This window comes from Dermacentor variabilis, chromosome 1 (genome assembly GCF_050947875.1).
Source record: "Dermacentor variabilis isolate Ectoservices chromosome 1, ASM5094787v1, whole genome shotgun sequence".
In the NCBI taxonomy this organism is placed as follows: Eukaryota; Metazoa; Arthropoda; class Arachnida; order Ixodida; family Ixodidae; genus Dermacentor; species Dermacentor variabilis.
In genome coordinates this window covers 108,399,955-108,415,310 of record NC_134568.1, presented here as the reverse complement: position 1 = coordinate 108,415,310, position 15,356 = coordinate 108,399,955, and the positions used below count along the sequence as shown (strand labels likewise).

The following is a 15,356-nucleotide window of genomic DNA, read 5'->3' as shown; positions in this document are numbered from 1 at the left end:
GAGAAAGGTCAGTGAGGAGTAAAAGTGAAAGGGGTTGTACGCCGGCGTTTTGTCGGTACAGCAGCTGCTTGCCGAAGCTTCTTAAACTAACAGAGTTGTCGTTGTGCAAAAGGACCTCGCGGAAAACACACACCTACACACACCGGACATATTGCTTCTAAGTTTTGTATCCCGTTGGCTCTAATCATTAGATTATCGTGCTTTGTCTAGCTCTTGTGTAGCGTGAAGCACGAGTTGTACCAACGTTTAGATGAAAAAAAGGACATAATTCCAAGATACTTGCTTAGACATCTGAAACATTTAGCAGCGGGTTAACTGCAGGAAGAGTGAGAGGAAATATCTACGTCTAAAACATCCACGTGCTAAGTAGTGTTTTTTCTATCTATCTATCTATCTATCTATCTATCTATCTATCTATCTATCTATCTATCTATCTAGCTATCTATCTATCTATCTATCTATCTATCTATCTATCTATCTATCTATCTATCTATCTATCTATCTATCTATCTATCTATCTATCTATCTATCTATCTATCTATCTATCTATCTATCTATCTTCGTTTTAGTCGTCAGTGTACATACTCACCTCTAACACTTCAGTGCAATAAAAAAATATTCAGATCCAATGCACATCTTCGAATTTATGCGAAGCAAAGTTTTCACAAAGAGGTTAATCAAGTGCTATAAATTTGTTCATTTGCATTCATGCGTCCTTGGCGTAAAGGAAACTGGCGCGCACGCATGTGCTGTCATGAACCGGTACGCAATGGGACATACGCGGTGGTCATCTCAAAGAGCTCGTTGGCGTTGGCACGATAATACATGTACACGCGCGATTGTGGCCTTGCAATAAAGACCTCCCCCCCCCCCCCCCATAAAAAAAAGTTCGATTTCGGCCAAATGGTGACAGCGCATCAGGCGGCTGCTGTGCCGATGAAATTGCGATCCCGCCATCGCACACGTAATTAATTCTCTCTTTTTTTTTCGTTTTCTTAGAGTGAGTTATTCGGCAAGGCAGAATCACCACCCAGCAGCCACGGTTAAGAAATTTCAGGAAGGTTCGCCAAGAAAGCTTCGCTTTAAGAAATGGTTCGTCAACAACCACTGTGTCATTCGCGCTGCACATACGACGAGTTCGCGCACAGGTTACAACTGTGGTCGCCGTTTCACTCCAGAAAATTAACATGATTTGTGAGAACGCTTCTTCCAACTGAACAACAATGCTTCGCATCGCGCTCATCTGGGGCTATGGCTTGATTCAGGTCTGTAACCCCCCCCCCTCGAACCCTTTCCCCGTAGACTGGCCGACTTATTGTCTGATCATCCTCGTCAACCTTTATAACCCTTTTTATCTTTATCCCATTCCCACGGTGCAGAGGAGCAGACGTTGCCACAGTTTGAGTCTAGCTAATATTATGGCGTCGTCCCTACAAAATCCGGAAGCGTATTTCTGATCATAGGCGTTAGTTTATATTCGTAAATGCTTCTTGATTTTACACAGACGCGCGAAAAGACAGAGAAGAGGCTCATCAGGGCGCACGCAATCTTGGAGCTATCTCGAGCGCCCTCATGACCAATAGCAGGCCGTTATCGTCACATGCTCGATGGCGAAGGGCTTTCCAGGCAACCGTCCGCATGCGGTCGCGCTCTAGCGTTGCCGGGGACGAGAGTTCATGAAGGCCGCACAGCATGCGGCGCACCGTTGCCGAGCGGGGTCTCCTGTGTAGAGCGGCGATGAGAACGATAGTACCAATGCTAAAGCCTCTCGTGGCTGGAACGCGCTATAAAACGCTCTTCACGGCGGGCGCTGTAGCGGGTATGAGACAAAAGCACAGAAAAGTGTGCACCCCGAGAGGCGTATTTTCGCCGCAACGAAGTGCGTATATAGCCGCGGGGCCGCCAAGTATTTCATTCCCGGCACGGCGCTACCATATATCGCGTCGTCACAGAGCGCTTGCACTGCAAAGTGCCATATGGCGCACTCGAGAAAAGGCGCCCAGTATCAATTACGGCCCACCGTTCCCGCGTACGGCTTCTTTGCTGCCGGAGGAAAAAAAAAAAAAAGGGCAGCGCGCACTTGACCGATATCTACTGTGCCGACAGGCGGTGAACGGCATGCGGAGCGGCTGAGATCACCGGCGCGGAATTTCCGAAACGAGCACCGCCCCTTGGGCGCGCACACGATCCGCTGGGAGACCGGTGGTCGCGCGTGTGGAATGCCGCGTGCGACCGAGGGACAGTAAGAACAGAAATAAAGTAAATAAAGTCAATGGCGGTGGGCTTTCGGTTCTGGCGAAGAGATGGCAGTGAAAGAGAGCGGGCAATAATCGTTAGGGACGTCTTTTAAACGTCCGGCAGGTTGCGCCCCATTAACGCGGCACGGGCTTCTCTTTAAACTGCGCGCAGTGCACAAGAATTGACACGGGCAGAGGAAGGTTGGAAAGACGACCCATGCTTTAATGTTATGTTCTTGTCTTTAAGTCTTTTTTTTTTTAAATTCAGCTGTACGCTGTCGCCACCCCGCCTGCAGTTGATCTAAAGAAAATATATGTACCATGAGAAGTGTTAAGTGGCGTAAAATAATGTCTGAACACTATCAACGATTAGAGAACGTGCCTAGTTATTAAACAGGGTCAAGTTATTTGAAACGCTCGGGGTTTCGATTGGTCCCGCAAAGATGAAATTGCAAATATTTCGACGCTCCGATCTGCAATCGCAAAGGCAAGGTTTATCTCTAAGTGAAGGCAGTGAGGACAAGGCTTCACAAGTTTAGATTGTGTCGGTTTAAGCATGCCTGACTGCTTCCTAAGTATCTTACACAATACGTACAACCTCTGAGCAAGCAGCTGCGCTTTACCGATGCATGGTGACACGGTGCCCTACTTGAACGTAATGAGCGTCTCAGATAAGATTCTCCTAGAATAGAAAACTGATGTAAGGGCTTTCTGGAAAAGGCGCCACCACATCACTCCCCTTTTTTTATCATGTCATAATTATGTTTGGCTAATTGTAATTAAGACAAATGAATGGCAATTTGTTTTTCCTGGAAATTCTGGGAGGCTATTTGCACACACTTTTCGCTGCTTATTGAATATGTGGTCCGCCTGGTGTCATATAACGAACGTATTATTCTATCTGCTGACCATTTTTCAATATTTGTGGCAGCACGGTATGATTAATACTTCGTAGCACGGTGAATAGCACCTATCTTCATCTGTCTGCAAAAGGAAAGTGGCTTAACTGCTTCTCTGAATAATATACTTAGAGGAGCTCGTACATTTTGTTTAGGCTTAGTGCCTTCCTAAAAAAGAACATTCGCAATTTAACAATCGAAAGCCAAGTCAGTTTAGTGAAATACTATTGCTGCAATGTAGTAACTAAAATCTCGTAATAAGAAACAGACGCTAGCACTGCATAACTCAAGCAGGATCCAAAGCAGCCCGCTTCAGGATCGACTTCGTACATCACGTTCACATCAGCGTTTACAAGCACATCAATAGTTCATCGCCGAGAGAACGTCTGCCGATCATCACGTCGAGAAACTGGTTTGTAATTTACTACATCAAACGACGGTCCAACTGCACTGCCCTCTCATCGCTTTTACTGAGGTCGCGCACATTCAGGATGCCTCACTTGTTTCATTAATCAGTGTTTAACAGGTTAAGGGCCACATTTACCATCAATACAGTAGCCATACTGTTTCATTAGTCAGTGTTGAACAGGTTAATGACCACATTTATCATCAATACAGTAGGCTAACCATGTTTACCTCTGACACTCGTGACTGAGAATATGCAACATTCGCAGGCACGAGCGCACGTATCCTCCATACTGGTCGTGTATTGTCGAGATTTCAGCAAAGGCAGACATCGAAGCTTGTTGATTACGCAAGATATTTAAATTGTTGGGTTTAGCGCCCCGTAAGCGCAAGTTATTTAACTGCACATAGTGGAGGGCTCCGGATTAACATTGACCATTTGGGGTCCTTTAACGACCACATAGGTCTGAGCTCGCAAGCATTTCGTTGAGGGCGAAATGCGGACAACGCGTCCGGGAACCGAACCTGCGACCTCGTGCCCAGCAGCAGAACGCCAGAGCCACCTCGGCGGATTCGTAACGATTCCTCAAGTGTGCGTTAACCCACTCCTCTCATTGCGTACAACGCGCCGATGGCGGCAGGTGCTCAAAGTTATGGTATCGAAAGATGTTAAGCTCAATGTGCGTGATTCATAATGTAACACTTATGAAGCAGCACATTATAAATCGCTATTAAACAATGCCCTCAGGTGATGAGCATCGGCTTATCTATAGGATTTTCTCACCTGTAACTTTAGAGGCGGAACAATGATAGCTCTTCTATATAGTCCCGCGGGCTGTAAGCAACACTCATGGAAAGTGTCAATCAACATGTTCCCAATAGATGCATCGGCGTGACGACTAGTAAGCGTTTGATAAGGCTTGTGAAATTTCCTCGGCATTCTAGCGTGGTGTCCTTCACGCGTTTGAGCATGTCACGTTTCGGCGATTGTAGTTGTCGGTCAATTCGGCTTCGCGCTGCCACCCGATAAACTCCTGGTTATCCTATAGATGGTAGAATAGCAAATGAGGTCTTATTGCCGCAGCAGATCTGATTCCTCTTCAGTGAGAAGTTTTTTTTTCTTTTTCTCTGTTTTTTTTTTCTTTTTTTGAGCAGACAAAATTTGCTCCCTTTGTAGCACCGTGCTACACTTAAGTGGATGGAAGTTTGTTCCTCGTGTCAAACTTCATTCACATTGCGGATTTCCGCAGTACATACTTGGTTAGTCGACATCCCAGTACGTCGAATGCAGCTGCAAATAATCCGGAGCTCTCACAGTGGCGTTTCTCACGGCCCTGGTCGGAAGGCTAAGCTCCGTCAATCAATCAGGTTATCGAGCAAAATGCTCTGCTCACTTAGACCTGCCCGCTTTCTTTTATTCTTCATTTAACAGTTTCTCTCCCTCTTCTCCCTCTGTGGCAAGGCATCCCCACCTCCACCATACGCCACAGGTGCGTGACTGCTGGAACCTCCGACCGCGAGCGCCGACGCCAGGTGGCGGTCACTCAATAGGAGATCGCAGCGGTCGATTTAGGCACCACTGGCCTCCTTGAAGCACTTGGGTTCAGCGAGAGCAGGAGGAAAGTAAGCATGCCCGCAGTAGGGTTTAGTAAGCGGCGATTCGATGATTGGTGGAAGTAAGGAAACGGCAAACAGCGGAGGCGTGCAATAACAAAGTTCGCAATCGGAGTTCAGAAAGTTTGCTTATAGTAATTCATCGTGTTTTTTTTTTAACATTGGTAGGACATTAGGCAATATAATAACAAGAGCTTGGTGGCGCGACCGACCACCCCGTTCCAAAGGGGACGCTCATAGCATCCATCCATCCATCCATCCATCCATCCATCCATCCAGAAGAGGTATGCGTGCTGTGAAGTATCAGCCACTCGCACTCCGTGCAGAGCGCCACCCTCGCTGAGTTAAAGAACGGCACACTGCGCATGTATAAGCGCGTTCGAGAGCAGATATTGAGCAGCCAGTACCTGGCATCCTCAGCGCCTATCGGTGCCACTACCGGACACCCGGTCCTGCATTCTCCTTCACGTAGCCCAGGGTTGTATAGCACCTGAACCTCTCTCTATACTTTCACTGGCGTCTCTTCTCTGGCAGGCTTGTACGTCCCCCGTTTTCGCTGCCACGAGTGGACGCTTGGGTGTTACACAAGCATTCGCGGCCTTGAATTCCTCCGCCAGCGATGGTCATTTAAGCGGTTTTATACTCGCCGGGTGTGGAGGGTCCCTCGTCTTTGTCTTTGCACGCGGAAAGAGGAATTTCCTCGATTTCCCACGGTCAGTTTCCACTCTTTTGTGCGCATTTCTGTTCTTCTTGAGGAAGCGGTACCTGGGATTTATCCTCGCGACTGTCATCAAAATGTCATTACCGCATAGCGATGCGCGAGCAGCCAGTGTGGCGCTTCGTCGTTCCGGTGATGGTCGGTACGGTGCTTACTGAATAACGCCTTCAGAAAGGTATTTAGGACTACCTTGCGAATATTTGCGAGGCCAAGAGTGACAGATTGCACTCACTTCATTCTTCTTTCGTTGAAGGTCAAAAATGCCTAACACGTGTGCAAAAAAAAAATGAAAGTGCGACCGCGTGTCACCTCTAGGGTACACTTCAATAACCATGGCAGCAAGAGAAAATGTTCATTGGGTGTGCTTATTTTGTCCAGTTGGGCTGCCACATATGAGAGAGTTGATCGCGCGCGACACTTTTATAGCATATTCGACTACTTCAGCTGCATTTTAACGAGAGACGACCGCTAAGCCAAGCTGACGAGGTGGGGCTCTAAATTGAAGACATAACGTCAGGAACGTATTGCAAGGCACAATTTCTGGTCCGATATACTTGTGACGCTTCGGCTCTTACGGTGGTAGTACGCATTGTATTCTTGCTGGAACGTAAAGTAATCACTAGGGTAGCCAATCCGCGCACTTAATATCCGAGCACGTTGAGTTTGTATAAGTGGAATGAAGGCAGCCCTGTCCAAAGACATTGGAGGGTTGGGATCTTGAAATTGAAAATAAAGGAAAAATCTACAGGCGGCTGTTTCTTCTAAAATGGTTGCTGGCTATGCTTCAGTGAAAGACGTTTCACCAACGTTTTCCGTCTATAGATAACCGGCGACGAAAATCAACCGTAGGACAGTTGAGTGCTTTGTTATTGCTGACTGGGATGCCCTGTTATCGCTATAGCGCAGATTGCTAGGTATACCGGCTCGAGCACAAATGGCCTTCCCCAGACGATTTCTCATAATATATTCACACAACTTACGCGAATCGTTTTTTTTTTAGAGCGCAGCTCTTTGGCGTCCGTTCCTGGGTTTCGCGTCGTCGTCGGCGTTGTCGTCGGCCTCGTAACCAGCTCCGCCCCCCTTTCATCCCCCCAGCGCTAGCAGCGACCGACTGATACCGCTGGATGCCGCTGACGCCGCTAGAGAGTCAAGATAACGTGACTGCATAGAACACCGTCGCCGCCATGCAGAAAGAGGAGGAAAGGGTCCCCCCCCCCCTGTTCTTGTGTGGCGGATAGGGTGCTCTTCAGTTGCCGACGCGCCGGTTATTTCACGTAGGCCCCGGCACGTCGACGAATACGTGACCACCTTCCCACGGCTAGACCTGGTTCTTAGCGCTGCGGAAGCGAGGGTATCATATTGTTTGTGTCGGCATCGGCGGCGTTGTCCCTGAAACCAACTCCGCAGCTGGGGTTGACTCACTATCGGCGTCAGCGGCATCAGTCAGTCGCTGCTATCTCTTCCCTCCTCCCTTTATCGTGTTGTCCGCTTGCTGCGCGCGCTTCTGCCCCCATCGTTTGCCGCTGGGTGTACACGCCGCCCCCCTCCCCCCTCTTCCTGCGAGTCTCCGGTTGTCAAAGCGCCGGCTCGAACTTAATTCCTTTCTTCGCTCCTCCTCCAATGCAACCCCTGTGCGGTGGCAATCAGAGAGCCAGATCGGTGGCGGCGGATCTGTATATGTGCACCGCCCGAGCCGAAATTGCCGCTGCCGTTCGCCCTGTGCGGTGGCAATCAGAGAGCCAGATCGGTGGCGGCTTGACATAAAGACAAACAGCAATTTCCTAACACTTATGCGGGAGAACATCCCGTTCCTCTCGCTCGTAACGCGTCCCACGGCTGTGACAACCTCGCGAGGCACTTGTATAGATCTCGTCTTTGAGAATCAAGCATTGGTGTACCAAGTCGAACATATATCAGTCTATTTCTCCGACCACAAAGCTTCCTTCATGACTGTCAAGAACTGTTAGTGGAGTCTTTGTTAAAGGAATACGTGTGAAAAATAAAAAAAAAATTCTGTGATAGCGCATACATGTGTTGCTCGATTTCTTTGCCTCAATCTATCGAAAAGGTGAAACAGCTTATTTGCTGCGCTCAAATTTCGCATTAGGAAGTAACGTAATCGTCGGTAATTTTTTATCTCTGAAACGAGAGAATCAGTTATTCCGAGGTTGAGACAAAATTCAGCGCATGAAAAGACAACGGACAACAAGAAACAGACAGTATTGAGCGATTGTTCCAGTCTGTTTATCCTCATCCGTTCTCTTTTCTTTCTTTCTTCGTGTCACGACATTTATCTAAACTCGAGGGCCTGTTTAAGGACGAAGTGTTCGATCTGTTATAGAAATTCACTACAATAAATAAATCCCCTGAAAAAAAAATCTAGGACCTTGGCTAGCTGGCTCATATTTATATGAGTAAAATTCCCCTACTGCTGTTGATACAACTTCAGGTCACCTGGCGGGTTGCTGTCGTGTAATTGTGAGCGCTACGCTGTTTAGTTCTTTTTTTCCTCATCAAATAGCGGTATTAGGAAAACGGGGCAAATGAGAGGGACGCGTGATCTCAAGAGTCGTGGTAATATGCAAGAAAATCAACTTGCACGTATGCACGGCTTTCAGTTGCCTTATCAAAAAAAAAAAAGCAAATGACTCATCTTTCCAACACACGGGCTACGAGCTCCCGATGCAACTATCACTTGCGATTGTTCCTTGCCACCGGCGCCAATATGTACGTGTTTTGACCCGACACACAAACCTCTGCTCGACTACCACAAACTTCATCTAGATAACACGCACGCCCTACGCACGCACGCGCAGGCACGCAAGATACGCTATAAGGAATGACGACACAACTGAATACTGGTAAGCGCAATTCTAGGACGGGGCAGAAGATAGACGCAGAAGCACATGACCATCTTCTGCCCCGTCTTAGAATTGCACTTACCAGTATTCAGTTGTTAAGTATGAACCAACTAGCCCAACAATCAATTTTGTTAATGACGACACACAAGTGGACCGACAGTCCGTATATAGTCATATCGACTTGTCGACATGCAAGCAGCGGTGGTTACCACCCTCGCACTTTCGCTGCACTGTGCTTCACAATGAAGACATAGAGGAGTTTAGCTGCTAAGCACGGAGGCCGGGTTCGAATCCCAGCCACGGCGGCGCCATTTCAATGGGGTCGAAATGCAAAAGCGCGTGCGCCTCATAATCACATCGTAGTCTTTGGACGTCAAACCTCGGAGTGAAATTTAATTAACTGAACATAATATGATTATGCGGATTGTGACGTGTGGTCGTGACAAGACAAGGTCTTTGACCAGCCAGCTAGGAGTGATGGTGATCGTGTGGAAACAACAAGGGGAGAATTAATGATTGTGATTACGGAAGAAGACCGCATGCCACGGACAAGGAAGCGGTACGCGGAGAGCAGGAGGCTCGAACGGCAGCTCGCAGACCGGCGATCGAGGCTCGGGTACTGGCGACTGGGCGTCCTGCTACCGTGTTGACCTGGGCTGAGATCTCACTCGCGGCTGTGTTCTCCAGCGCACCAGCGGCCTGCTGTCGTAGCGGCCTGGTGCAGTGCTTCGTGCTGGTAACCGAGACGTTCCAGGAGTGGCTGACGAGCCGCTGGCCAGTTACAGCAGTGGCCCGGTGCTCTGCCAGCCTGCTCTCTCCCCCAGCTTTCCACGTCGCCACCAGGTGCGGCGGGCTGGTGACTGCGCAGGACGTGGCGTTGCAAGCAGCCTACGAGCTGTGCCGAAGAGTCGGACTACGCAGCAGCAACTACAACCGTCACGGGCACCGCAACAACGACGCACAATGTCGAGTCGTGCTGCATGAGTGCTATCACCATATAGACGGACAGACCGGCTTCAGAACTCTTACTCTATAGTACGCGTGTGTGTAAAGCGTTCTGTACCGTGTTAACGTGTCTGTGTATAGTCTGTGTTGCATGTAAACGGCTCCCGTCTGCCGTGTAATGATTAAAAGGATCCTGGGCCCAAAGGAAACGGCAGGTTTCCTTCACACACAGACATGTCGGTCCACTCGTTTGACGCCTGTGTTACCTTAATGGTGTTGCTACAATACACGCAGCTCATAAATAAACTGTGTTCTTTATTTTTCTTACATTTATATGCTTTTCAAATCAAACTGAGGAAAATATATCAGGACAAGGGAATATATTCTTTTTTAATTACAATATTTTCACAATCACCTGTCCTCAACAGTAGCGCACCTGTGGGACAGTTCAAAGGGACAAATACGCCTGCAGGGTAAGCCCGCTGTGCCTATAGCCACCTGCGTGACAACAGCACCACGCGCTCACCATACTCAGCCGTGTGAGCCCATATATAGGAATGAGCCTGGAGTGAAGGTTCGCCCAACATTTGATATTGTGGCGGCACGGGCGAAATTTGACCGAGCCCGCCTTTTTTCTTTTTTAGCACAAATGGCGAGCCATCCGCAGAATCGATTTCGTTGGGCACGTGGGCCTTTTCTGTATCTATCAATGATAGTGCCCGAATGAATAACTGCGAGAATTTCATAGGATACTCCTCCATCAGACAAATTTAATTTTTTTTAATATATAGAAAAGTGTGTCGCGCAGCATTAATAAATAGAACGAAACAATACTTTTTTTTTGCTCTTCATAAATATTTCACGTTAATTCATGCTCTTTGGTTCATGTCCGACCAGGAGCAGAGCGGCAAACACTGAGGGGAAGCTAGGGGGACGAACAGGCGCGCCCGTCTTTTGTTCGGCGTTGTTGCGTTTTTCGCTCTTCGCGTTCTGAAGTGAAATCGTGGCGCATATGTCTGGACTATTTAAGGCGATAAATATGCTCATTTCATTTCAAAGCAGCTAAGGCGAAGCACCTTCGAGCCACATGCGTTAGCTTTTTTTTTTCCTCGAGCCATCTCGCAAAATAAATAAATAAATAAATAAATAAATAATGAGACCGTCTTTTATTTGTTTATTTTTCTATCTCAGCAACTGATCCTGCTGTATCCTGGGTAGCGGTGTGATGCGACTCATCAGAGAGCGAAATTCTCTTTCAAATCGAATTCATCAAAATACGGGATACTTCGCTTGTCCGTAATTTCGCAATTAGTATACACCCACATAAACCACGACAATTAGAGGCACAAATCACTTCGGTCGCGCGTTTAGGTGGCTCGTCATGAACATTAAACCTAAACTTTCCTTTCTTTTTACAATATCATAATTAAGTCTTTCTCTCTCTTACTCTCTCTCTCTTTTCTATGTCGCAGGGGTATGGCGCCTTACCTCTCCCCTCCCTAGTGCGGGCAGCCAAACTTTTCTTACCCCGGCATCCAGGCTCACGAGATGCAATCGCTCGAGAGCGGCATTCCGCGACGCTGACCGAATCTGGAAGGCTCGCTAGGTGCGCCTTTCCGGAGACAGCGGATGTCGGAAAGTAATGAAAGGGGATTGATGGATGTCATATATGCAGCAGTCCCACTATGGGCGGTTCCATTTAAGGCATCCACATCAACCAACCGCGCAGCTTCAATTTAATGACCCCTCGCTTGCATCTCGCAGAATTATTGGCTTAAAGGACTTCGTGAAGCCAGTCGCTATAATTGGCTGGCATCACATACCGAAGTGCCTGCGCGTATCGCTTTGCTTCTTCCCTATCCCTGCGCGTTTGTGGTAGCGGAAGCGCCTTTTATGTTTCACGCATTCGGTCCTTGTCTCTAACTTTCACGCTTCACCCTACAAACTGCACGCTTTCAGGACAAAGAGTCAAAGCCAACGGGCTCATTTTTTTTTTAACAGCAAGAAGATGACGGACAATGAAGCCAAGGAATGTATTGGGGAAGTTAACTATGCTCTTTGATTGAAATATCGAAATAATAAGTAAAATGGGAATGGAAGTGAAAGAAAAGACAACTTGCCCTTTTGGGAACCGAACAACCTACGCATACCACGTGCGATAATATCCCTTGAGCGGCCATGGTCGCGGCTGTCCCATTTTCCAGATTCCTGGGTACACGCGCATGTGAACTAGATTTAAAATAAAGACCGCAGTAGTGCCCGCTATGCTTTCTTTGGCTTCATTATTGTCTGCTCCATGGCTTCGTGTAAATGTTTTCATGACGTTACGTTTAGAAGACAGCGTTTTCAAAGCAATGATAACACCAATCATGATCTATACAAGGTTGTTTATAAAGAAACCATTGCAGCGAGCACCGACATCGTTGGGTTACGCATCTGTGAAGTCGTGAAGAGAAGAAACGCACTAATGGGCACCCACTCATTAGCGACTGGGAAGCGTTTCCGTTGATTACGGCTTTCACGAACATTGCGGCGGGTGTGTAGTTATGCAGTTTTGAAAATGCAAACACTAACATTCCTTGCAACTTATTAGCTAGGCGACCTCAGTGTCTCTGTGCACGAGTGGTTACTAGACGTTATGAAACCTCACGTTAAACACGGGACGTTCCTTTTTCGGCGCTCCGAGGCATCTCGCTGCTATAGTGTAGTATATTCACTCCTTGTGTTTTTACGGTTCGAGCTGAAGTGCCGACGGAACTAAGATCAGCAGCCGTGGTGCTGCTGGAAGACCTTGCCTTAGCTTAATCATTGCGTCCCTCCTTGCAACGAACGAAAGTTCGCACATGCTGCCACCGTGCAGCGTATCAAAACATATCTCCACCGACACTCGTGCAATGCGCTGAAAGGGCGATATCCAAACATTCCTGTGCCATCCGAAGCGTTCTGTAAATTTGTCTGGGAACGCCGACCTCCGATTTTTTTGTTCAAGTAGACGTGTAGCGCATAAGTTTTCTCATTCATCGAGCGATAAAGTGAATAGGAAAATATATGTACAGAAACAATGAAGGATACAAAGAAAGAAAAAGTTGCAGACTTTATTGTGTTTTTTTTTTCCTCCGCCATCAAGCACACTGACAGAGGTGGCATGGACTGAGGCCACCTTCTCAGTAATCCACTGAGAGACAATACAATTCTGTCTCTCTTTCTCTTTCCCTCTCTTCTTTTTTCTTATGAATTCCCCTGCACGCCCTTCCGAAAGTAATTCAGGAATTAAAAGTCAAACTTCGGCTTCCCCCAATCATATAGAGACTTGGACGCAACTAAGTGCAACAAATTCTATTAAAAACAATTCACTGATTGTTCATTGAAAGCTTTTCTGTCTTCCTTGCTTATGAAATTCGTGAATTGCGCATGTGGAAATGTATTTTCCCAATTCTACTTTCTTGGAAAAGCGCAGGCGCCGCGTTTTAACCGCTAACCGCAACCGCCCAGAAAATCGAACGGCCCGCAACACATACCTGTTCCATCTCCTGAATTGAGCGCTGCATCGTGGAGGAATTTTCTTAGTGTTGCGTGGTCGCTTGACGGATGCCAGCCAGTAAGCAAATAAATATGGAAAAACAAGTACAAAAAAAAGGAGGCGGATAGGATGCCCTCTCGCGAGTTGTGGTTTTCCGGCGCCGAGCACTAGTTGCACCAACGCCTTCCCGCCTTGGTGAACTCCTCGAATGGTGTCGCCGCAAATGCACACAGCTTTAAAGACGAAAATGGAAAAGGAAAGTGCGAGAGCCGAGATAAGAGTGCCAAGGAACGCCAGTTGGGTCGTTTTCCTGTCGGGATCGACGCGATTCGGGGTCTTTTTCGCGCTGGCTCTTGTCCCCCCCCCCTCGCCCCGGTGTTCCCCCAACACCACCTTTGAGGTTTCTCCTACCTTGCCTTGTACACTGTATATATATCGCACTCTTCCTTTGCGCGCATCCTCGGTGTGGGCTTCGTGATCGCCCCCCCCCCCTCCTCCTGCTCCATGACCGCCCCGTCTCGGTTGTGGCTTACATTCTAGCGGCAAGCGTCAGTTGGCGAGCAGCGAAGTGGTGGGGGGGGGGGGGGGGGGAGGGCAGGAGGGCACGCGCCGCACCCACAGCGGGCCTCCGGCCGGAAAAGTGTGCGGCCGCCGCCGGCGGGCCAGTGCACACGCGCCGCGCCTTGTACGAGGACGTTGCACAATCCGAAGACTCACACGCGTCGGGATGGCGTCACCTTCCCCCCCCCCCCCCACCGCCCCCACCCGCACTCCTCGTGGAGTTGATGCGTTGCGATTCCCAGATTCGTTTACGCACCCGCCGCGCGCCCGGGCAGCGAGGCCGGCACTTTCGCGTGCGAGATGATATAGCGGCTTTGTATACCAAAACCGAACCATCTCGCGCTCAATTATGGCGAGATTTGAGCGTAGAGCTACCATTACCGCTGTCAGCAGTTGCTGTCCATGGACGGGCGCGAATGCCAGTACAGTCAGCGCGCAAGTAGGCTATAGCGAGAAGGCGAAAATGGTGACTTGCTAATTAAAGGAATGAAGGCCTACGCTCCTATGTAAAACTGTGCCATATATTAATACAATTAGCAACAGCTTACGTCCTCTAGTGACATACAAGGGACTTTCGGCCCTCCCGCGCGACATCACAATCCGCTCATTTCAAAAGGCTCATTGCACGCTTTGTATTTCCTGTTGATGACTATGGGGAACTCTCATACTGTTTACTTAGGCAAACTACGTTATTATCATTCTTATTATTGCATTTTTTACCCATCACGGAAGCCCAGTGACCGTGGCGTTTCGCTGCTGAGCTCTAGGTCATGACAGGTTCTATCCCGACCGCGGCGGACGTATTTTCGATGGAGTCGCCCGGCTAAACGACCGTATACTTAAAAAAAAATACGCGTTGAGGAGCAGTTAGACATGTTAAATACAGTTAAACACGTTAAAGGAAAGCAGATGGCCAAAATGAATCCAATGCCTTCCACCACGGCGTGCTTCATGATCATATCGTTGTTTTGGCACGTAAAACGCCAGAATTAAATTCATTGTTATTGCACTTCGACAGAAAGTAGGATACGCTGCAAAGTGGTTGGCGCTGAATTCTTGTTTCTCGTTTTATTCTTGAACCCTCACCGATATATCAGGACTCGGGTGTTCTTGATGTGACAATAAGATGTTGTAGAAAAGACGGCGACGAAAGTTGCCGAATATCAATCAACAAAATAAATAAATGAGCCACGGATGTTATGTTGTGTCTACATCGGAATGTTGCTGGGAATAGGGCTCATGGCCTGTCTTTTGAACGCACAATCCTTGTTGAGCTTGTTGATTTCTTTGTGAAAATATCCGCTTCACTGTGCACAGAGAGCCAACGATACTGCCACTAACCGAAAAATAAAGATCTGCAGGCTTCAGCGATCCTCCAGCGGTGAATAGGTTTAGTGCGATAGCAGCAAGATCTCAGGGCGGACATCCTTCTCAAGAAGATCTACTGTTTTCTGTCACACACAGCGTTATCTTTTTCCGGCTAAAGTATTGCCTCCTCTGAGCTCCGAGGCCCATGCACAGACGCTGGGTCAATATTAGAGCATGTGCGGCACACAAGACCCTTCACAAATTGCCGAAACGCCTAAATTCGATCAT

General features: G+C 48.1%; 1 protein-coding gene across 5 annotated transcripts in view; it reads right to left on the bottom strand.

The window, feature by feature from the left end:
• Positions 1 to 15,356, bottom strand: part of Zasp52 (Z band alternatively spliced PDZ-motif protein 52) — a 114,953-nt gene that overhangs the window by 57,548 nt on the left and 42,049 nt on the right. The gene's annotated exons all lie outside the window — the stretch shown is intronic.